The sequence below is a fragment of the Phyllostomus discolor genome, chromosome 15 (assembly GCF_004126475.2).
Source record: "Phyllostomus discolor isolate MPI-MPIP mPhyDis1 chromosome 15, mPhyDis1.pri.v3, whole genome shotgun sequence".
NCBI classification, from domain to species: Eukaryota; Metazoa; Chordata; class Mammalia; order Chiroptera; family Phyllostomidae; genus Phyllostomus; species Phyllostomus discolor.
The window spans coordinates 10,245,372-10,268,489 of NC_040917.2; the positions used below are offsets into that span (position 1 = coordinate 10,245,372).

The 23,118-nt window shown below is 42.8% G+C and overlaps 1 pseudogene; it reads left to right on the forward strand.

Moving 5' to 3' along the window:
• Positions 1 to 8,897: 8,897 nt before the first annotated feature.
• LOC114512455 lies at positions 8,898 to 17,230 on the forward strand (annotated as a pseudogene).
• Positions 17,231 to 23,118: the final 5,888 nt, after the last annotated feature.

Below are 23,118 nucleotides of genomic sequence, written 5' to 3' on the forward strand. Positions count from 1 at the left end.
CATCTCTCTCTCTCTCTCTCTCTTTTTTTTTTGATCTGGTCGCTCCTGTTATGGTGAGGGGCAGAGCCTTAGGTGTTCACCGGGGCTGGGCACCCCAGTTGCTAGATTGTGATGTTGTATGTGGGGGCAGGGGCAGGAGGGAACAATGGTGGCAGCCCCGCTCTCCTGGGATCTCAGTCCCTTCCCTGGCATCATGGACTGCACACTCCGCCCTGGTCCACAATTGCAGCCTCACTGGGTCCGCCAGCTGCCGCTTGCGTACTCGGGGTCTACCCGCTGCGATCTTGCGTGCCCTGGATGGCTTACGCACTCCCAGTTGCCTTAGGCGCCCAGCTCACCCTGCACTCCGTGCACCACGACCTGCGCCCAGCTGCTCCTCTCCGCTCCTCCTACTGGTCTGGATGAACGGGTCTACTTCACCTTCTTGGCTGTCCAACTTCCATTCAGATAAATTCTGTCAGTTCTGGGTGTCATTCTTCCTCTAAATTGTTGTTGTTCTAATCTTGGTTGTGCATGGAGGTACGGTGCGTCCACCTATGCCTCCATCTTGCTGAAAGTCCCCCTATCCCAACCCATTTCTTCATTCAGTGGATAAGGCAGTTCTTACCTTTAATGAATTGCAGCTTTTTCTATACAATTCAAGGCCGACATCGGGCATAAGCATTTCAGGTGGCCAGTCCCAATGATCCCACCTCCTGGTAGTCATACCCTGTGTAGTCCCCCTCCCATACCCAGTAGGGGTGACTCATATTCTCAGTAAGATAGTGCAGGAAAAATGGATTGTGACTTCTGTCACAAAGCCAGTTACAATGACACGAGAACTGTGAAACACACCTGTGGAGAGGCCCACGTGGCCGAGAACTGAAGACGCCTGCACGTGAGTGAGTTGTCTGGAAGCCAAGCCTTCCAAAAACGGCAGCCCTGGCCAACACCCTGATTACAGTCTCGTAAACCAGAACCACCCAACGCAGCTGCTTCCTCATTTCTTCTTGTGCAACCTGGGAAGTAATACATGTTGTTTTAAGCCTCTGTGTTCTGGGTTAATTTGTTAGGTGGCAGGCCATGGAGGACTCCTCCACCTCCAAAGCGGCTGAAAACCTTAGTAGTGGATTCTATCTGTCCTTGTGCATCATCCTAATATCGTCCCCTCAGGTCTGGAAGCAAATTCCCAGCTCTCCCTGTTTCAAAGCTCTCTTTCCTCTTCACCTGTCTACCAGAAACCAAGGGATGGACAAGCGTTGTTTGTAGAGGCTGAGGGGACCCAGGGTGTGGTCCTCTCACTTTCCCAGATTCTCACTGTGCTTTCTAGTTTAAGCATTCCCAAGAGGATGATCTTCTAGAACCCTACTTTTTAATAACAGAAGTATCATTACCGTAACAGCCAATATTCTATATAGAGAATTAGCACAGACATATTTTTTACAAAGGAAGTTAACCAGGTGAAATGATCTGCATGTATGTCCTATACGACACTCAGGCACGACACCAATGAGGGACACAGAATTACCCTGAGTGGCTGGGTTCCAGGGTGTTGTGTTTGGTCCGAGAACACAGGACTGGGTTCTACTGAGACGGGACTAAAACTCTACTCACATGAACTGAGATGTCTGCTCACCAACCACGCATCATCTCTGATAAGATCATTCCATGAAAGTTGATCCTCAACTTTTTGTTACTACAAGGTGCCAGAAGGCATGCCTCCAGCCTGTCTGTAATACCCCCGCCTGGACAGGGGTTTCTTTTTTTTTTTAATTCTTTTTTGAAAAGATTTTATTTATTTATTTATTTTTAGAGAGGGAAGGGAGGGAGAAAGAGAGAGAGAGAGAAACATCAATGTGCGGTTGCTGGGGGTGATGGCCTGCAACCCAGGCATGTGCCCTGACTGGGAATTGAACTGGTGATCCCTTGGTTCACAGCCCACGCTCAATCCACTGAGCTATGCCAGCTGGGGCTAGACAGTGGTTTCTCACAGTGATGGGTTGGGGCGGTAGGTGGAGGATAATGCCCTACTCCCCATCCTATCTACACCCCCTCTACAGTAGAGCTAAATATACACGAAGGGGGTGAGGAGTTCACAGGTGACTTGGATAGTCTTCCTGACATCTAAGAACCTCTACACTATAAAGTGATGCCAACACGCCCTAGGGGCCCAGAAGCAGAGAGGGCTCACTTTGGTTCTGGGGAGTCTGTTGCTTATGAAGAGTTTGTGCTCTGACACTTCCTGGCTCCATCCTCGCAGAGGGCTCTGTTCTTTCTGGCACCCAGCTGGTAGACACGCAGGGTTATTACAGAAACAAACAGCCATTCCGGGCACCCTTTCAAAGCAGATATCAAAAAGGTTCTTTTAGATGGTTTTAAAGATCTGATTTTTTTTCTTCTAAAATACTGCTGAAAAAAGGGGGCATGACAAGGCTAACCCTTCGCTTTGGTTCCTTCCGGCTCTGTCATCCTCTCCGACAGCATGTCCTCAGCGCAACCCTTGGGGTGGACCGTCGCCCATCCTTTCCAGGACGCCTGTAGGGGTGCCCGCTGGTTCCAGGCTTCCTAGTCCCTGGATAAGAAGACAAAGATGAGCTCATTCATTCAAAGATGAAACTAAGGAGAACTGGAATGTTTGCCCAAATACCACTGAGGCCCTCCCTCTCTCTTACGTTGGATTTCAGGCTGCCCCCGGGTGAGAGAACTTAGATTGAACCGAGAAAGCGAATCCACATTTTTGTGTGCAATTGCGACTATTCTCCACTAGTCTGGAATGCAAAATGTATACGTAAATACAGACAGACCTAAGGTTTCTTTAACACATGCTTGTCGAATGCCAACTCTGTGGCGCCCACTGCATTAAGTGCTGGGAACAAAGCAACCCATGCCCTCCTTTCTCATGAGGATTACAGACAATGAACAGACGAACAATAGTAAAAGTACAAATTTTGTTACGTGTGATGAAAGAACAATACATGACGACCGTGAGCTGCCTGAGGGGAGGTCATGGCTTCCTTGTTTACAGCTGCTTCCCCAGTCCCTGGAATCGTGCCCATCACTAGTAGGAACTTAACACGCATAGAATGATTTGATGAGTTTATATGGTCACCGTGAGAAATTATAATAAAGAGGCCACTTCAATTGTGGGAAGTCAGGGAAAGGCATAGAAACACCAGTGGGAAAGATTAGCAGAAATTATCCACAGGCAATAAGTGGGTGCAGAGAAGCATTCCAGGAAGAAAACAAAATGGGCTGTTTCAAAAGTCTACTCTTTTATAAGCTAAAAATCACAAATCACTATGGAGCAATTTCCATGGTAAATATTCACACATCAAATAGTGTAACAAAACCCCACCTTGTAAAGCAACAATTATGAGCTGAAAAGCATAGATAAAAACACATTAATAATGGGAAACTTTAAAGCACCACTCAGAACAAGGCAGATTTAATGAGACAAAATAATGAAAATGTAAAAGAGCTAAACAACATAATAAGGTATAACAGCTAAATAATAAACCTTTCACTCTAACGTTAGAAAATACGACTCCTTCTCAGGGTGTAAGGATTGTTCACAAGGGGGAATCTTACAGCAGGTCACAAAGAAGACGTCAGCGAGTCACTAAAGTAGAAATGTTACATGCTGAGATAGGTCGGGTCTGGAGAACTGATAGGATGTCACTTATGTGTGGCATCTAAAAAACCCAAATCTATAAAAAGCAATAAAATGGTGGTGACCAGGGAATGGGGTGATAAGAGTGATAGTATTTAAGTAAAACTTGTCATGGATAGTGAAGAAGCCACAGAGGTCTAATGCAAAATATAACAAATACAGGCAATATTGTGCATTGTAACTACATGATGTGATCAATGTTGCTACAATAGTCATCATCTTACAGCATGTAAATATATCAAGTTAGCATTCTGTATACCTTAAGTTTACACAACGTTACACATCAAATTTATTCAATTAAAAAATGAATCAATTGTAAAATACAAGGGTTGTTTTGAGTGTTCTTATACACAAGATCCGCTTTAAGAAGAGCTGAAAGATGCCCAGCTAATGGGGAAGAACGCATTCCTAACCGAGCATGTCCGCTGAGGAGGGCTGAATCATGGGCACTGCTGGTAGCTGACAAAGTGAGTGTGTAAGCTGTAAGCGTGCAAACGAAGGACTTGTAAACCTGGTAAGTGACCAACAAGCTTGCATGTGTGAGTAGAACAACCAAAGTATCAGTGACACTCTAGTCAATACCCAAAGTGTACTGGGAAAAACCTAAGATGTTCATTGTCTGAAGACTGTCACAAGAAGGGGCCCTCAGAAAGACCAATTTTAAAGAAATTGAGCTGAGGCTTGAGCAGCTTCCATAGATACTGCAAAATCGTTTATAAAATTTTAGCATTGCCCTGGCTGGCGTAGCTCAGTGGATTGAGCACAGGCTGTGAACCAAAGTGTCACAGGTTCGATTCCCAGTCAGGGCACATGCCTGGGTTGCAGGCCATGACCCCCAGAAACCACACATTGATGTTTCTCTCTCTCTCTCTTTCTCCCTCCCTTCCCTCTCTAAAAAATAAATAAAGTCTTTAAAAAAAATTTAACATCCATCCCGGGTAAAAACACATGAAAATAGAAATTCACGAACACCTTCTTAATCATAGACGGGTAGATATAAATGTAGATCTTCATCATGAAAGGCCTACAGCCAGTATCTTGCTGAGAAAAATGCCAGAGCGCCTGAGGCATTTCCGGGTTAGGAACAAGGTAAGGGTGGTCCACTGTCACCTCTTTCAACAACGTGTTGGAGGTCCCAGCCGTGCAGTTAGGCCAGAGAAATCAATAACAGATTGTCGAGATAAGGATTGAAAAGAAGCAAAACCATGTTGAATTGCAGAGGATAAGATCCTGTACCTGTAAAATTTCAGATAATCAATGATAAAAACGAATTCAAAATAATTCAGTAGAGCAACAGGATATAACCCTAACATATACACATCATTAGCTTTTATACACACAAACACAACCAGTCAGCTGAGAAAATGTTAGAGAAACCCCATTTACAATAGCAACACAAAAGATAAAATACCCAGGAACGGCTTCAACCAAAAGATGTGCAAACCCACACGAGAAAGACTTCCTCAAACTTCTGAAGGACACAAAAGTAGGCCTGAAGATACGACGACACACCCGTTGTCCTTTGGAAAGATGACTCCATTCATGGAGATGCAGTTCTTCCCGAGTTACTTTAGTGATAAAAATAAAAGACTTTTTCCGTAAAGCAATTTTTGGTAAGATAACACCGATAAAAATACTAGCAAGGTTTTCGTTGTTGTATGGAGTGAGACAAGCTCATGCTGAACCTCACATGGAAGAATAAATGTGTAAGAACAGACAGGAGCCCAGTTTTTAAAAATGTCCATGGGGATTACCTCTGCCAAATATTAAAATACACGCTAAAGCCCCTAGAATTAAAACAATGTATTACTGGTATATGAGTAGACAGACCAAAGAGTAGAATAGAATAGAAAAGCCCAGGAATGGACTAGACCCTTATACATAAGGGACCTAGGATATGTGAGATGTGGTATCTGATGTTACTGAGGCAAAAAAGGGGGGAGTTAATAAACGGTGCTAAGACAACTGGATAGTCTTTTAGAAAAAGATGAAATTAGATCCATATCTTATACCACACACAGGAATAAATTCCAAATGAATGGCGGGATTGAAGAAACCACACCAATACTGGAATAGATTACGCATGAACGCCTCTTTAACCTGGGCACAGGGGAAAGTACTAACCCAATAACTGCTAAATATAATATTTGGAACATGTGCCCTCAGGCTAATGTGAAAGGGGTTTCTTTAACTATGAATCAAAATCTAGATGGAATAACAAGTAAAGAATGACCAATTTAACACATAAAATAAATAAATAAAAACTCTAGAATGGAATTTAAACACCCAAGCAAAAATAAAGTTAAAATATAACTGTCAATCTGGGAAAAAATATTTCTAATATATATCACTATTAAAAGGCTTCTGTGTGTATAAAACACACTTAAAAAAGTAAGGGAATGAACCTTGGCTGGTGTGGCTCAGTGGATTGGGTGCCAGATTGTGAACCAGAGGGTTGTGGGTTCAATTCCCAGTCAGGGCACATGCCTGAGTTGCAGGCCAGGTCCCTAATAGGGGGTGCTCAAGAGGCAACCACACAATGATGTTTTTCTCCCTCTCTTTCTCCCTCCCTTCCCTTCTAAAAATAAATAAATAAAATATTTTTTAAAAATAAATAAAGGAATGAAAAAATTAAAAACCTGAACAAAATTGCAAACAATATGAGTTTGGCGGTTTATAAAGATATAAATTTGGTCCTGAAATATACAAAAAGAAAAGTGCAAACCCAAAACTAAACTGAGATCCACATGAAAGGGTGAAAAGGACATATAATATACCCACTAACCAAACACTAATGAAAAGAAAGCAGACTTCAGAACAAGGAAAATTACCAGGGATAAAAAGGCACAATATAGAAGTCAACGCTTGACTTCTGGTCAAGATGGCTGAGTCCATAATTACCCTAAAATTACAACTCAGTTATAGAACAACCATCATTGAGAACTGGTCTGAACTTGCATCGTAACTCCCATTCGGTGGCCCCAAGCCTGGCATAAAGCAGTGTCACGTCTTGGCCTGGAGCGTAGCTTGAACTAAGTGGCCACAAGCCTGGTACAAGTGGTGGCTGGCCTCTGCTTGCATTTATGAAGATGGGGAGGCAGTCAAAATGAGGAGACAAAGAAACAGGTATCAAATGAAAAAATGGACAAAACTACATAAAAAGAAGTGAATGAAATGGAAACAAGCAATCGACCAGATATGGAGTTCAAAACACCGGTTATAAGGATGAGCAGTGAACTTAGGGAAAGAATAGGTAAATTCAGGGAGAGGTTAAACAAAGAGATAAACAAACAAAAAAAAACATAAAAAGAGGGAAAAAGTCTAAAAACCAGCCAGTCAGAAATGAAGAATACACAAAGGAAATGGAGAATACACTAGAAGGAGTCAACAGCAGATTAGATGAGTGAGAGGATTGAATCAGCAATCTAGGAGACAAGGTAACAGGAAGCAGTCAATCAGAAGAGCAAACAGAAATAGGAATTCAAAACCATAAGGACAGTTTATAGGGCTTCTGGGACAACATCAAGTGCACCAACATTCACATCACAGGAGCATCAGAAGGAGAAGAAAGAGGAAAAGGGATTAAGAACCTACTAGAGAAAAATAACGACTGAAAACTCCCCTAACCAAGCAGAGGACATGGACATACATGTCCAGGAAGCACAGAAATTCCCAGACAAGACAAACCCAAAGGGCCCACATTGAGACACGTCGCAATGGAAATACCAAAGATCAAAAACAAAGAATCTTAAAAGAAGCGAGAGAAAAACAGTTACTCACGTACAAAGAATTTCCCATCGGACTATTAGCTGGTTTCTTAAAAAACAAAACCAAAAGCTTTGCATACCAGAAGGGAATGTCATGAAATAGTCCAGGTGATAAAAAACAGAGTCTTATGATCAAGATTTATATACACAGCAAGGCTATCATTTAGAATCAAAGAAGAGATAAACAGTTTCCCAGACAACAAAATACTAAAGGAGTTCATCACCACTAAACCAGTATTACGAGAAATGTTAAACGACTTCTCTAAGTAGAAAAGAAAAAAAAATCAAAAACATGACTAGGAAAATATAGGAAAGAAAAAAATTCTCCCTGACAAGGGCAAACACTTAGTAAAAACAGTGGATCAACCAACTACATATAAAGCTAGTACAACGGTAAAAAGACAAAAATGGGAAAATTATTTGTAATAATAGCAATCAACTGAAGGATGCACACATACACACAAGATGTAAATAAGAAGGACAAAAACATCCCTGAGTGCTGTGGTTCAGTTGGTTGGGCGTCGTCCTGCAAAGCGAAAGTCCGCCAATTTGATTCCCGGTCGGGACATGTGCCTGGGTTGCTGGTTTGGTCCCCGGCTAAAGCACCTACAGGAGGCAACCAACTGATGTTTCTCTTCCTCTCTCTCCCTCCCTCCCCCTCTCTCTAGAAATGAGTAAATAAAATAAAAAAAAAAATAAAATGAACTACTATAAATAAACGAATGATCTTTAAGACATATAAAAGACATAAAGAAAAAAGAACCCAAACATAACATTACAGAGAGTCATCAACATACAAGAAAAGAACAGATACCATAATGTTTCATTCGTAGGCAGAATCTAAAAATCAAAATACACAAACAAAACAGCAACAAACTCACAGACACAGAAGACAAGTGGACGGTTGCCAGGGGGAGGGGCTTTGAGGGCTGGGTGAAACCATTGTCGGGACTGAGCAGTGCAGACTGGCAGCTAGAAAACAGTCACGGGGTGTAAACCACAGCTGGGAACATAGTAACACTGTAGTAACTACGTGTGGCACCAGGTGGGCCCTGGACTTAGCAGGGTGATCTCTTCATTAGGCATGTAAATGTCTAAGCAATTCAGTATACAATGGAAACTAAAACAATATTGTATGTCGACTGTAATTGAAAACTAAATTAATTAAAAATTTTTAAATCTCCAAACATCTAAAAATAATCTAATAAAAATGTATAAGACTTTGACACAAAAACATATAAAAATTATTTCGAGGAGTGAATGGAAACTTCACGAATGGAGAGGAATGGTGTGTGCCGTGTGGAAGGTTTGCAAGCGTCAGTGTGGAGAAGACCAAACTTGTCCAGAGGGGACGCAACCTCAGTTGACATCCGGTAGTGTCCGTGGGTGTGCAGGCATTTAAAAGTGTGTAAGAGACAAAGACAACTGAGAAAAGGTGGGCGAGGAGGAAGAGATGGTTGTGTGGACATCAATGCAGACGGATGTCTCAGAGACACAGCAAAAACACCACCGGCACCAGCGCATGCGCGGACCAGCTGCCGGACCCGCGCGGAGGTTCCAGAAACAGGCCTGTGGGCTCCCGGGACCTGGATGGAGGATCAGAGGCAATTTAATGAATGATCTTTTCATTAAATAGTGCTGGCTCAATTACACAGTAATAAGCAGGGAATTAAACTTGATCCCTACTCAAATCATACACGAGTATGTCACTGCTGGAGAATTACAGACCCAAACGTGAAAAGTAAAACACTACTGGTTTTTGGAACATACGACATGAGACTATTTCCATGACTTTGGGACAGGAAATAATTTCTTTGAGGATACAAAAGGCACCAATCACTAAGGGAAAGATTTACAATTTGGACTAAATTAAAAGTCAGAATGCCTGAACATCCAACAATAGCAGTAAGAGAATTAAATGACCAGTAAAGAGAGAATACATTGGAATTACGTATCTGACAAAGGAGGACAATAAGAAAAGACAAAGTAATAGAAAAGGGAACAGGATGATCATTTCACAAGAGCACGTTCAAATGGCCCATAAATGTATGGAAACATGCTGAATTTCAACTGTTACTGAAGAAATGCCAAGTTAAAACCACAATACTTCTATAAAAAACAAAAAAGCCAGCACTGGCAAGAATGCGGAAAAACTAAAACCCTCAGACGTTACTGGTGGGGTTATAAGTTGGCACAACCACGTCTGAGAAATGGTTTGGGAGAATCTTTGAGAGTGGAGCACATAGATTCCCTCGGACCCGGGAACGCAGCCCCAGGTGTGCCCAAGAGAAGTGCATGCACGTGCACGCCCAGAGACACAGGCGAGAGTGTCCGCGCAACAGTATTGGGGGTGTGGCTTAGAGCAGGAAATGGCCTGGACCCCTAAGGCCCATCACCGTGGAATGGAGACATTAACCGGGGTGTGTTCCGAGAGCAAGGCAAGTAAACGGACAACTGAAAAGCACGAATGAACCCCACCAACATAACGTCGGGCTAAAGAAAACAGGCACAGAAGAGCGCATGCTGTGCGAGGCCATTTCAGCAGAGCTGAAGATCAGACAGAACCCATCTGCGGTTTCAGAAGTTGGGTTAGTGGTTTTCCACGGGACAGTGGCCGGGAGGGCGCTCCGGGAGAACTCATAACGTGCTAGTTCTGGGTCCAGGTGGTGGGCACAGGGTGTGGTGTTTGTTTCTTTGTGTGCTTTTAACCCTCACCTGAGGATATGTTTACTGATTTTAGAGAGAGGGGGAGAGGAGAGAGGGACAGGGAAACCGATGTGAGAAACACAGATCGGTTGCCTCCCACGCGCGCTACACTGGGAATCGATCCCACAACCTGAGTATGTGCCCTGACCCAGGATCAAACCTGCAACCCTTTGGTGTGCAGACGATGCTCCAACCAACTGAGCCGCCCGGCCGAGGCCGGGGTGTGGTTTTGTACCAATTTGTCACACTCTACACTGGAAGCTTTTTGCAATTTAGGCACATGTATTTCAATCACGGTTTTTTTAATCAAGTAAAAATGAAATCGGAAGTTGAGACCACCCTGGTCATTTGGGGTCCTCGGTGCCACCTGAGCAAAAAGCAGAGAATAAGCCGAGGTGACTGACGGATCACCAGGTGGAAACCCTGCCACCAACACTCACCGGGGTGACGAGCACCAAGGTTGAAAGCCAGCCTCTTCCCCGGGTGCCCTTTAGACACCCTGGCCTGTAGTACTTACTGGCCAGCGGGAAACTGCAGCCCCACAGGAAAGACCGGCCACTAAAAAAGGGCCACATAGGAGTGAAGGTTTGGGGTCACACCACCTGGGAGAAACCCTGACCCCCTGCAGCGATGGCAGAGCTGAGTTACAGAAATGGTGCATCCAGGTGGTTTTGATTGATTAGCTCCTCCCACTGCTGCATTCTAAACCTCGCTGTGCATCCCATCTCTCCAGGGAATGCATCTCCTTCTCCTATTTTTCTTGATAGCTTCTGACTTAGCTAGCAGGTCAGGCTGACCCAGCCTCAGTTCTGCCTTCAGATTTAAGCGATAAAGTTAAATTTGCACTAACCAAAGTGATTTTCTAAAAATGAAAAACCATTCTATCGAGACGCAGGCCCTACAATTCTTGCTCCTTTTTCTAGAAGAACATTTCGTCAATGCAAGTGGGTGCAGTGATTTCCAGTCCCTTGAGCTGAAAGAGCTCCTTTAACATGTGTGTGTTGTGTGCACATGGGTACACACGTGTGCCCGCTTCCACTTGCCTGACTCTCACACAGTTGCAGTCTTGCCTTTGGTGTGCATTCACTGGTGATCGCTCTGTGAAAGTGGAAAATACCAAGTTCAAGGTGACTTTTTCTGTCTCTTCATCTCCCCTGTTGTCATATTTCTAAATTTATGTTTTCCACGTTGCACAGCAACAATAAAACTTATCACCTGTCTGTGTCTTGAGAAAAAGACTAGAGCACATCCATCCTGGCAATGAGGAAGAAAGAAGTCACCATAGAATGTTCCAGAAGAAGGCAGACAGGGATGGCAAGTGGCAATTCTTGTTGCCTGTGAGCCAGTTGCTGCCGCAGCGTTTTCCTAAGGCTGGACCCATCCCGAGGGAGTGGCCCTAGCGGGTAAGAGCCCACGTTCTCTCTCTGGTTTTTGTTTCATGTGTGTGTGTAGTTTCTGCATCTGTGAAATGTGGAAGGCAATAAAAGTACTGAAATCCTGAGGCTATGGTAAGAGTAAAGGGATTAAAACATGCATAGTGCTAGACCATGCCTGGCACCTAGAAAGCACTTTATAATCATTTACATAAATAAAAATACAGTCCTGGAGCAAGACAAACGGCTTAGGGTTACTAACAGCATGACCTTCTAAGTGTCACTTAACCGCTGTAAAATCAGGACCAAAAAATAGTACCTATCTTGCAATGTTTTCATGAAAGTTAGACAGGTTGTCGGTTATTAAATCTTGGCAAATGAGCACACACCCACATTTAAGATCCTCTGAACTGTATCCCCGCTTGATTTTGGCTCTGCGGGGTAATGCTGCCCTCTGCTGGACAGCTATGCATATTTTTTTAAAAATTGCTATTGCTCTTGCTCCCTAAGTCCTCATCTTACCAAGCGGTGAGCCAATCGCCTTCAACAAGGTTGTTTTCTCTGAACGCATTTCTTCGGCTGCTGGAATCAAACATGGTTTCGATTAGCTGTAATCATCAGCTGTAAACGGCTTTCCTCACTTGGCGAACAAATGGGCCACTCGGCACCTTACTTGGGTTGCAGCCCAACTTCCAAGTTTTATTTGTACGAAGAATATCAGCTGTGTTGAGATATTCCTGTTTGCATTTTCCAACTTTCCTGATCATTGGCTTCCTCTGAGTGGAGGACGTTGTGTGAGCCCCTAGTCTCGTGATGCTGGTCAATGTGATTTGTTCATAGAGTTTTATTCATAAGCGCTGGGATTCAGGTTTCACGTAATGTTCCCATGCTACCAAATATTATTCTTTTTAAAAAATTTCTCTCAGTCATTTATAGAAGTAACAGCCACATGCAAAAACAGGTGCTGGTCCCATTGGGGCTGCAATCCATGACGGGCAGACCCCCCCGGTCCACAGTTACCCTTTGGGGTTCGCCTGTTCTGAGGGGACCAGACTGGGAGTTACACGGAGATGATGGGGACGCTCTCCCTGCGCAGCTCCAGCCGGGAGGGTGGCACTCCTCTCTGTCGTTACCCCAGGCAGCACGGTGTCTCACTCAGCTTCGGGCCACCCCTTCTTTCACTTCTAGGGCGAATTTCACCCCACAGGGCAAGGACCCAATATATGTTCAGAATTTCTTCATCGATGTTCGTAAGGGAAATTGCTCTGCAGTTTCTTTTCTTGTGGCATTTTTGTCTGGCTTTGATGTCAGGACGATGCTGGACTCGTAGGATGAGTTGGGATGTGGCTCCTCCTCTTTAGGTTTTTGGAAGACTTCGAGAAAGATGGGTGTCGATTCTCTAAAAGTTTGGTAGAACGCCCCAGGGAAGCCATCAGATTCAGAGCTTTCCTTTGCCAGGAGGTTTTTGATTTCTGACCCAATCTCATTACCAGTGACAGGTGCATTCATATTTTTTTGTGATTCAGAATTAGTAGGATTTCTCTTCCTAGGAATTTGTCTGTTTCATCTAGGTTATCCAATCTGTTGGCATACCCTTGTTCGCAGGATTCTCTTATCACCCTTTTTATTTCCATGTGATGGACTGTCCTTCAGTTCTGATTTTAGTAATTCGAGTGGCCTTTGTTTCTTATTTGGTATAGATATAGGTGTGTCCATTTTGTTAATCTTTTTGAAGAACTAATTTTGGGGTTTTCTCTATCATTTGTTTATTCTCTATTTTATTTATCTCAGCTCTTATCTTCCTTATTTTCTTCTTTATGCTGCTTTGGGTGTAATTTGTTCTTTTTCTCTTTTTGTTCTTCTTGTTCTTTTTCAGTTGTAAAGTTAGGATGTTTATTTGACATCCTTGGAACTTGTTTTAATGTAAGCCTTTAAAGCTACAAGGCTTTCCCCTTTACACTGTTTTCACTGTGCCCCATAAGCTTGCTTTGTTGTATTTTTATTTTCATTAAGCTTTGACTATTTTTATTTCCCTTGTGATTTTTTTTACTTGATTCATTAGTTGCTTGAGAGTGTGTTGTTTAATCCCAGAGTTATATCAATTTTCCAGTTTTGTGTATGGTATTGGTTTCTAACTTGATTCTGTTGTGGTCAGAGAAGACTCTTTGTATGATATGTATCTCTTTTAATCTATTAAGGAGACAATTTGTGACCTAACATCCGGTCTATTGTGGAAAATGTCCTATGTCCACTTGAGAACATGTATGCTGTCGTCGGGTAGAATGTTCTGCATATATTTGCTAGAACAGTTGATTTAATGTGCTGTTCAAGCTGTCCATTCTATGTCCTTCCTTAACCTCTGTCTGGTTGCTCTCTCTGCTATGGACAGCGTAGTGAAGTCTCCAGTGACTACTGTAGAATTATCCCTGTCTAATCAGTTCCCTCAATGTTCGTTTCACAGATTTTGATGTGCTATAATTATAAATGCTTATAATGGTTATATCTTCTTGCTGTATTGAATCTTTTACTAAAATATAATGTCTTTCTTTGTCTAACGTAAGTTTTAAAATTTAACATCTACTTTGTTTGGTATTAGGATAGTCACCCCTGCTCTCTTCTTGCTATTTATACAAAATATCTTTTTCCATTCTTTCAGTTTCAACGTATTTGCCTCTTTGGATCCAAAGTGAGGCTCTTGCAGACAGCATAGATGTGGGTCCTAATTTTTTAAATCCATTCTGCCAATCTCTGCCTTTTTTATTGAGGTTACATTGGCTTACAATGCCCTGGAAGGTTCAGGTATGGGACGTTGTACCTTGACATCTGTATACACGACAGTACGCTCCTCAACGGACTAGTTTTCATTTGTTACCAAACCACTGACTCCTTTATCTACTTTGCCGTCTCCCCACCCTCTCCCCCTCTGACAACCACCATTACGTTGACTGCAGATTTTCTTGGTTTGTTTTGTTTGTTCCTGTTTTTATTCCAGATAGATGGACAAAGGAAGAAAGGGAGACAGAGACAGAGTGTGGGAAAAAAGATAGACAAACACACGGGGACAGACCCTCAGAGACAGCGCCACAGAGACGGAGATAAAAATGGTAGTAGGTTGCAGGAAAAGGGGAGGTGGACAGAGGAGCAGTATTAGTGAGCTCGTTCTGCCTGGGAAGGCAAACATTGTTTCCACAACCGGGAAATAAGCTTTGTATACCAGGAAGACAACCAAAGAAAAAAATGGTTATTTGATTATTCATTGTAGTTCCTGTATTCTTTCAAACGTGAAGGCCAAAGCTCAGTTCTTTGGAAACAATTTGCCTTTGAATGAGATCACCACTAGGGGGTGCGGTTGACACGTGGCTTTCGCCTTTCCCGGTTTAAATGCCAAAGGCTTGAGCCCGGCAGCGCCCGGCAGTCTCTGGGTCCCAGCTGCTGGGCTCCCCGCGGTCGGTGAGACAGCGCACTGCGGAGCCCGAAGCGGAGCCCGCGGGGGGCTCTGGGGTGGCGGCCCGCGGGAGGCAGCTCGGTGGTTGCGTGTGCTCGGAGCAGGGCTGCGGGCGCGCCCGCGTCCTGGAACAAGGCCCCGGGGTCCTCGGTGTTGCTAATAACAGTGCTGGTAGCTGGTAGGCATTGCTGTGGCCTAAAGGCCCCCACATGGACAAATGACTGGGGTCGAGCACACTCCTGCCACCTAGTCTGGCATTTGGGGTTCGCACCAGCAATGAAGGTCATTTGGCTTCACCTAGTAATCCTGACTCACATCCGCCACACAGGACCGTATCTACATTTTGGAAGCTACTCCTCGTCAAAGAAGAGAGGTGACCTTCGATGAACATTTTAATATAGAACCATCCTCTGGAGGTGGGTTTGGTCACTTGGAAGTGCGAGATGGGGCATTTCGTTTCTCTCCGCTCCTGGATGGATTCTGCGGTGTGAAACCCACCCATTAATCAGATCCACAGGGGCGTACGTTCACGTGGATTGGGTTTAGTTCCGATGAAGCACGTTAAGGACTGGAACTTCGAGCAAATATTTATTTATTCCAGCTCCAGCCTTTACCTAACCAGGAGGCGTTATAAACCCCACGCCAGGGTGCCAGTTTGAGCTCTCAGGCGCTGATGGAATAGTACGCTCTAGTCGGCTGGGACGACAAATACAAGCAAAGCCTGGCCAAACAGTGGTCTGTATATCGACAACTGAAGCTACTCCGGAAGCGAAATTTATTTGAGATTTCTAAATTATATCAGATGGAGCACGCCAAGGAATGCCAGAGAAGCTCTGTTGCACTCTAGGAGGGAAGCAATTCTATTGAAAGTGTCCAGGCCGGGTTTTCCAGCACCGTGGTCAAGGACGAAATGCTTGAAACAGGAGACGGAGTGATGCGACTGTGGGCGAGGAAGGCAGCCGGCTGGCGCGTTTAGAATGCTCTTCACTTCCTCTGTGGAGCCTCCCTGCACAGGCTCCGCCTTCTTTGCCATAGCAACGTGTGCATCAGTAATGCCTTAGTCTGTAACGGTGTCCAAAACTGGGCACACCCTTGGGATGGAAGGCACTGTAAAGAAAATAAGTAAGTAGGACTGTTTGAACAACTCACTAAAGCTCGGGGAACGATGATCGGCATTACATCAGGGACTGCCTTGGTCCCTTTCATTATTTCTATTTCAGTACGAGTGAAACAGCCCCAAGGAAAGGTCGTGGCTTGCAAAACTGCTTTTACTAAAACGGGATTTCAAGAAGCGTTTGGTTCTCCTCATTAGGAGCTGTTCTCGCTGCGGGACTAGGAGAAGGCTGCAGACCTGGAGGACTTGCCGGAGGAACTGGGCGGGGCTCCCCAAAGACTTGCAGCTGCTCCACCGCCTCCCGCTGCGTTGGAGACCATCGCAGAGGGTTGCAAAGCCTCTGGTGGCAAACAGACCTCAGTTCCATGGAATTTCCTTTGACAGGACCTTGCGCAGCCACAGGCAAAGAAAACACTTAATAGCACCTTCAAAAACGAGTAGCTACCCTTTCAAACAGGTGCACGAGTGCCCTGATCAGGCCCCGGAAGACAGAGTGGCGGAGGAGATTCCCTGTGACATTGAGGTCAGGGGCGAGGAGATACGGCTCGAGCTTCCATACCTGTCCACTTTTCATCTTCCACTAAAGGTGACATTAATTATTCAGTGAGTGTGTGTTAGATAGGACAAGGGTCTTTAGATCTGGGCACTTCTTACTAAATGCTGTTCTTGCTAAACATTAAAGTGTAGCAGACCAGCTGTAGACACGATGCGATGCATTTGACGGGAACCCAACCAGAGAAGCGTAGCCAACTGCAAAGAGGAAATCAATGTGTAATGGACCAGATAGCGTGTATAAGCAACGGCTGAGGCTCCCTCCCCCAGGCAGGAGCTTTGGGAATGAATCTCCTGTTTCCTTTACTTGTTGCAAGGAAATGCAACTACCTCGCAACAGCCATGTCCTGTTCTTGAATAGAACATTCCAAGAGGTGAACCCCTTGAGTTCAGTAGCATACATAGGCAGCCTGCAGAGCACCCCTATTTTCAGCCACCAGCCCTGTTCTCTTAAATCAAAACTAGGAAGGCTTTCGTTTTTCGATAACCTAATGTAATGGGGAAGTTTTCATGATCTCAATAGTCTATATGTGTTCAACCAACCAAGGAACTTACCCTATTCATTAAAAAAAAAAAAAATCATCTATTACCTGGTGTCCTATAAACAAAGCCTCAATTAAACACCTCATTCGAAGAGGGGAGTCTGTGGGAGGAGCCAGGCGGGGGGCTGCCTGGTGGTCTTAGCAACAGGAATCTGATCTAGGTTCACACCGCTGTCGATATTTTGATCACACAATAGACTTAAAATTAAGATCTTTCTTTATATTCCTTTTATATTTTTTCCTCTGAATTTAGTTTGTTTTGTAAGCCAGCCATTTTACCATTTCATTTTCTTTCATAAATATAAGTGATTAATTTACCACACATATTTCCACACTGGGCATTTGCACTGGAGGTTGTCAAAATATGATAGTCACTAGCTTAAGTGCCAGTTAAGACCCAGAGTTATGCTCCATCCGTCTGTTTCTTCCTAACCGGTTTCTATGCCATCACCTTTTAATTACTGCATCCTTTGTCTTTGTTTTCTGTGAGAAGTAGATGCTGTGACTGATCACCTTTAAGTCATATGTTGTCTTAGTTATACTAGAAAATTTCATGATTCTGGGATGTATGTACCATTGTTGGTTATGACCTAACACTTGAAAAAGACAAAAACTTCTAGGAATCCTTTGAAATTTCCCAAATTTGGCCATATTCAGTGACAGCCCATTCCTCCTCCTGAACAAAGAGTCATTTAGTTCATTTTTAAGAAGGCCTGTGATTGTGCTTATTTTCCAGTGTGTCTCTTCACCAGACGTGTTTTATATTGGTTTTATGAAAAGATCATTTAGCTTCTTTTGTATTAGTTTATCTTATAGCATATGGTCACCAAGGTTGAGTTAGAGGAAAATTCCTAAGAAACTGTATAAGCTTTTAAATAGCTTCTTATGTGGGACAATACATTTTTCCAGTTCTTACCAAGAGTAACAACTATTTTTTATAAACTGCCCTTTTGACCTTATGTTTTTTATGTAATATAAACAGTTTAGAAAAATGATTTAAAAATTCACTTTGTTAGACTTTTGATATTACTTCATACTGTGCAAACTTTACTAAATCAAGATTAAAGGCCTACGTGACAGGTTTCTTTGTGTCTACATTAGCAGCTTTGCATATGAATATGCTGTGATGGAAATGTGCACTATAGCCCTGGCTGGCGTAGCTCAGTGGATGGAGTGTGGGCTGGGAACCAAAGTGTCCCAGGTTCGATTCCCAGCCAGGGTACATGCATGGGTTGCAGGCCATAACCCCCAGCAACCACACATTGATGTTTCTCTCTCTCTCTCTCTCTCTCTCTCTCCCTTCCCTCTCAAAATAAATTAAAAAAATATTTAAAATAAAAAAAGAAATGTGCACTATAACTCATTGTACAGACCTTGGGGATATGCACACAAGCATTCTGCCCTCTTTGATTATTGCATTTGGTTTATGATAATTTTTTCACTGATACTTGTTCTAAATCACTACACAAATCTTATAGTAAAGTATACATTGTTACATGATTCTTTGATCATGTTATTTATCACACTTAGGTTTTGGATCTTAACATACATATTGGAAAGAAATCCATTAACTGAATTTTAACTGATACAAACACACAGAATACTACCCCTGAGTTCAGACAGCCATTTTTTGTTTTCTTTTGTTTGATTGTTTGTGGGTTTGTTTACCCATTTCTTCCATTTATCTCACTTTAATGGATTTTCAGAATTATAGTGTCAAAGTTGCATGACAATGGGTTCTTATTCTACGCCGAGATATGGTTTCAAAAACAATGAAGACATCTGAGGCAGATGAGTTCAGTGGGACAACTTCATGGGCAGGAAGAGCCTCCAGCGTGGCCACAAGGGGGCGTCCACAGCATCCCAAATGCATTCCTTTAAAGGGACTCTTTGACACCCAAACACTTCTTTGGGTGGTGGCCCGAAGTTTCACACACATTGCTTAGGAGAGAAACCAAGGGTATTCCTTCTGACCCCTGTAGTGTTCCTGACATGCACAGCCTGCTTCTGTTTGGTGGGTGTGCTGTTTCTTGGCCAGAAAGGCCTTGAATCTTCTGGTCCTAGAAATAGTAGGAAGTGCAGAGACTTATCTTCTGTCAACTCCAGGGTTGTATCAAAAAGCTGCATAGTGTTGTTAGATTACATCAGAAACTTCAGTGAGAAAAGAGTTGTGAGGAAAAGTACAGACTCACCAACACTCCAGTATCTGCTTCTGCTCTAACTGTGCTGTTTCTCGTTTCTGTGTTCTTCCCTAGAATGCTTCCCAAAAGGAAAATCAAAGCAGAAATACCTAAAGTAGGGATGAAAAAGACAATAGAAAGGATTAATGAAATAAACAACTGGTTCTTTGAAAAGGTAAATATAAAAGGGACAAACCTTTAGCAAGACTCTCCAAGGAGAAAAGAAAGAAGACTCAAATAAATAAAATAAAAAATGAAAGAGAACTTACAACAGATACCACAGAAATGCAAAGATTATATGAGAATACTCTAAAAGGTCATACACCACCAAACCGGGCAACCTAGAAGAGGGAAATTTATGCAGCTTTTCTAGACTGAATCATGGACAATGAGAAAACCTGAGTGGGCCCGTTACTAGTGAGGAAATTAAAAAAGTGACCCAAGTCCCCCCAGAACAGAAGCCCAGGATGGGGTGGTTTTACTACTGATTTCCACAAAACATTCAAAGGAGATGGAATGCGTATCCTCAAATTCTCCCAAAACATTGAAGAGAAGGCAGTGCTTCCTAACTCATTTAAGCACCACCCTGATGTCAAAACCAGGCAAGAACATCACACACAAAAAGGAAATTATAGGCCAAGATCTCTGATGAACTGAGATGCAAAAATCCACACCAAAAATATGAGCAAACCAAATACAACAATGCATTAAAGGGCATATACACCACCATCAGGTGGGACTCATTCCAGTGACGCAGGGGTGGTTCCACATTTGCCAATCAATCAATCAATCAATCAATCAATGTGGTACCCCACATTAACAAAGTGAAAAAATAAATTATACGATTACCTCAGTAGATCCAGAAAAAAGCACTTGACAAGATAGAACACCCATTTGTGATGAAATATCTCTCAATAAATGGACCTAGAAGGAAAGTGCTTCCACAGGATAAATCCACCCATGACAAAACCAAAGGCATCATCACACTCAACGGTGAAAAACTGAAGGCTTTTTGTCTAAGACCAGGACTAAGACCAGGGCGCCCATGCTCACTAGTTTTACTCAACATTGTGCTGGAGGTTCTAGTCAGAGAAATTAGGCAAGAAAAAGAAATGAGAGGCATTCAAATTAGAAATGAAGAAATGAAACTGTCATTCATTATTTGCAGATGATTTTACATACAGAAAACCATGACTCCATGAAAACTATTAGAAACAATAAGCAAATACAGTAAAGTTGCAGGATATAAAACCAATATACAAAAATGTGTTGCATTTCTATATCCTAGCAACAAACGGAGAAAGAGAAAGGAAGAAAACAACCATTCACAATCTCAACAAAAGAATAAAATACCTAGAAATATTTTAGAAAGTGAAAGACCTGTACATTGAAAACCATAAGGCACTACTGAAAGAAATGAAAGACAAAAAATAATAGAAAGCTATTATGTGTTCATTGATTTGAAGAATTAATATTATTAAACTGTTTATATTACCTAAAGCAATATATAGATGAGTGAAATACCTATCAAAATTCAAATGGCACTTGTTTCTCAGAAATAAAACAAAACCCCCACAAATATATATGGGGCCACAAACACTCTGAATAGTCAAAGCAATCCTGAAAGGAAAACAAACAAACAATGAACACCCAAAACCAGAAATATTATACTTCTCAACTTCAAACTATACTGCAAAGCTGTACGAATCAAAACGATATGGTATTGGCCAAAAACAAACAAACAAACAAACATGCAGAGCAATGGAACAGAATTGAAAGCCTGGAAATAAACACACACACACATATAGAAGGAACCAATTTATGAAAAAGGAGCCAAGAATATTCAAAGGTGAAAGAAAACTCCTTTTAATAAAGGGTGTTGGGAAAGCTGGATAGCTATATGAAAAAGGGTGAAAAACTAGACCACTGTCTTAACACCATATACAAAAATTAACTCACAATGTAAGATTCGAAACAATAAAATCCATAGAGGAAGACATAGGCACTAAGCTTCTGGACAGTGGTTTGGTGGTGTTTTTGTGAACTTGACTGTAAATGCAAGGGGAAACAAAAGCAAAAATATACAAATGGGGCTGCATCAAACTAAAAGTCTCCTGCATAGCAAAAGAATCTACCTACAACACAAAGAGGCAACCAACTGAATGGGAGAAGCTATTTGCAAGTGATACTTTCGTTAAGTGGCTATATCCAAAATATATAAAGAACTCTTACCACTCAACAGAAACAATACCAACAATAAACCCAAACAATTCGATTTTTAAAAAGTGGGCAGAGGATCTGAATGGTCATTTTTTTCCCCCAAGGAAGACATGCAGATGGTTAACAAGCATTTGAAAATATGTTCCACATCACTAATGATCAGGGAGATGCAAATCAAAACCACGAGGAGATACCACCTCACACCTGTTAGAATGGGCATTACCAAGAAGACGAGAAACAACCGGGGGTTAGAGGAGTGGAAATCGGACCCCTCGTGCCCTGTGGCTGCTACTGTGAACGCGTGTAGCTCCTGTGGAAAACAGCATGGAGGTTCCTCAGAAAGTTTAGAATAGGACCACCGTACAATCCAGAAGTTCCTCTTCTGGGTATTTATCTGAAGAATATAAAATTACTAACTCAAAAAATATATGTGCACCCTATGTTCATTGAAGCATTATTTACAGTAGCCAAGATACATAAACAATGTATGTTTATGTATAGGTGAATATGTACCCCATTCACCTATGGACAGGTGAATGGGGTACATATTTACAATGGAATACTATTCAGCTGTAATAAATAAAAATTGCCATTTTTAACAGTATTGATGGATCTTGAGTGTGTTGTGATAAGTGAAATAAATCAGAAGGAAAAGAACAAAAACCACATAATTTTACTCCTATAAGGAATGTAAAACAAGAAAGTAAGAAGCTAACAAAATAAAATAAAAACAAACTCACAGAGACAACGTAGTGGTGCTTAGCAGAGGGGAAGGGGGTTGGGGGAGGGTGAAATGGGTAAAGGGGGTGAACTCTGTGATAATAGAAGGAAACTAGGCTTCCCGTGGAGAGCACAGAATAGGGCACACAGATTTCAAATTGTCATGTTGTTAGCCAATGTTACCTCCCTAGTAAACAAACAAACAAAACTCTACTTGAAAAATTAGGAAGTCATTTGCTGAGGTAGAGGAAATGTGGTCAAAGCATGGACCTTTAAAAAACAACAACAAAAACTAACTCTTAACGTTTCTCATGTACGAACTTTGCTTTCCCTTCTGTATTACGAGTTCATTTGTTGCACATCTGGAACCATCGCTACTTTCTAGAAAGAGTGTACAAGCACTGGCCTCCTTTCCAAAGTCAATGTGCACACTCCGTGTCTGAGCATCATCATGCCGCGACATGGTCCCCAGTCCTCTCCACTTTTCACCTCTGCCCCTTCCTCTTCGGCCACCGATCACCTGCTGCAACAATTCCCACCCCCTCTTTGGCCGCATTCCTCTCCGTGCCCTTTTCTCGGCAGCCCCTGCTTCCTATGGACCTGACTCGTTTGGCATCGGGGCGCATTTCTGACCCTCCAGCCTCCCACACCCGGCTCCAGCTTGGTGCTGCCCCAGCCCATCTTCTGACTGCTCGCTTTGTTTCCCTCGCCCACTCCCAGACGCCAGCCCCTGGGTTTCACTGACTTCCCTGCTCAGAACTGCCTCCCACTAACATTCATAAACCTCCTTACCATGACTGCTGACATCACTTTCCCAGCAGGGCGTGCTGGTCTGCCAGCGACCCCACGG